This window comes from Frankliniella occidentalis, unplaced genomic scaffold, assembly GCF_000697945.3.
Source record: "Frankliniella occidentalis isolate FOCC.00 unplaced genomic scaffold, Focc_3.1 Scaffold105, whole genome shotgun sequence".
Taxonomy (NCBI): domain Eukaryota; kingdom Metazoa; phylum Arthropoda; class Insecta; order Thysanoptera; family Thripidae; genus Frankliniella; species Frankliniella occidentalis.
In genome coordinates this window covers 413,931-415,889 of record NW_026267234.1, presented here as the reverse complement: position 1 = coordinate 415,889, position 1,959 = coordinate 413,931, and positions in this window count along the sequence as shown.

Sequence of the window (1,959 nt, the reverse complement as noted above, 5' to 3'; positions counted from 1 at the left end):
CCACCCTCGGGCCCACCCTCGGGCCCACCCTCGGGCCCACCCTCGGGCCCACCCTCGGGCCCACCCTCGGGCCCACCCTCGGGCCCACCCGTCAGTCACGCCCGGGAGCCCCCTCCTGCTCATCATCATCGGCTCCGGTCCAGGCAGGCGGGCTCCAGACCTGTCTGGCTCGCATCGCGATAGAAATCGCCCGCGTTACATTTTGTGACGGGCAGATACTTTTAGCGGAGGAGTCGGCGTGTCTGTGTGTGTGTGCGTGCGGTAGCCCGAGCTGGCACATTCTTGATGCTAATCAATCTATATCTTTTTTCATTTTATGTTGAAAAAAAAGATATACAAAAAACTACGAGCATCCGCGCGGTAAGAAAATAAGGGAGAGCGTACGCGGGGCAAGCCTCTCCGAGAGAAATGCACCGCAAAAGCACCTGCTGACAGCGGCCGGCGCCGCGCGGGCGCCCGGCGACTGTTGAGCTCATTATTTATTGCTCCGCTGAACTTGAGTGACCTTACCCAACGCTTTATCACAGGGGCAGCCTTTTGTTCGGCCGTTATACATTGCTGCGAGCGATTGGTCCAGCAGCAGCAGCGGCACCAGGCGTTTGCTCGTGTTGCCGTAATGACCGCCTATTTCCCCCATACTCACTCGCGCCTTCTTATTGTGCGGCCGTTCGGCAGCGTCACGGCCGCAGAGTGGTCCCCGGGGGTGGCGGCGGCCCCAGCAGGCTCCAGTCTGTGCCGATGAGGCTGGCGAGGGGCGAGGCGGGCGAGCCCTGTTCAGTTGTTGACGTGCGTGCGGTGCGGTGACTGCACCGGGCGGCGCTGAGTGTCCTGCCGCGTACGTGAGGTGAGACCCTCCAGCGAGCAGAGTACGGCAGACAAGACGCCCGGGCTTGCCTTGCCTCATACCTCTCCCTCCTCCCCATCCCCACCCGCCCCTCTTAGTTTCTGGTCCCGCCCCTATTGATGGAGCGACTTTTTGAGATGATCAGCACGGAGAGGACGAGCGTTGGTCGCTGCTTGTTGGCGCCAACTATGTACCTCGCCGGGCGGTGTGGGCTGAGCAGCTGCCTGTGGGTACCGAGGAACAAAGAGTACGCCGTCAGGTTTTATTATTTTACTTTTATTTTTTGTGTCCATGATGCATTTTTCGCTGATGTGAGGTGCGGCGACCGGGGGCTGCTGGAGGAGTGATGGGCTGCACGGCTGCCGATCACTCATGGTCGCTCTCGCTCGTCCGGGCCGTGACCGTGTAGGACCGCGCGACGCCGCCGCATCGCCCCGCCCCGCCCCGCCCTGCGCCTCGCGGTGCTCTGTCCAGCTCCCACGCACGCAGCGCGTCTCCCTCTCCCTCCCTCCTCCTCACCCTGGGGCAGGCAGCGCCCCGAGCCACTACTGCATGCCAGATGGATCAGTCTCTCTCTCTCTCTCTCTCTCTCTCTCTCTCTCTGTCTCTCTCTCTCTGTCTCTCCCTCCCTCCCTCCCTCCCTCCCTCCCTCCCATTTTCTCTCCTCTGCACTGATTCATCGGGAGAGACGAGGTGGATAAAAACACGAAATGTGTCTTGTTGGCAAAAACGGAGGACGGGGAAGAAATTATGTAGCGACAATAACTGTTTTAAATCAGTATATTGGAGCGTGCTGGGACTCCGGCGTGCCCGGGGCGGAGCAGGGGGCGGCGACTGGGCCGGCGGAAGCCCCTGCTGCCCTGTCCACCTCCGACTGACATCGCCCCCCGCGCGCCTTGCGGCCCGCGGACAGCACAGTTTGTGGCGGACGCCGCGGGGCGCCGTTTACCGTATTGGGATTGTGTGGCCGCCGAGTCCAGGGAAGCCCCTTTTTTCCGTTTCATTCCCAAGAGGAGCAGGAGGAGGAGGAGTGGTGCTCACGCGGGATTAGGTGGTGGAGCGGACGAACGCGCTGAATGCAGGCCGTTTCCCAAGGGGGCGGGTGCGTGGCGGGG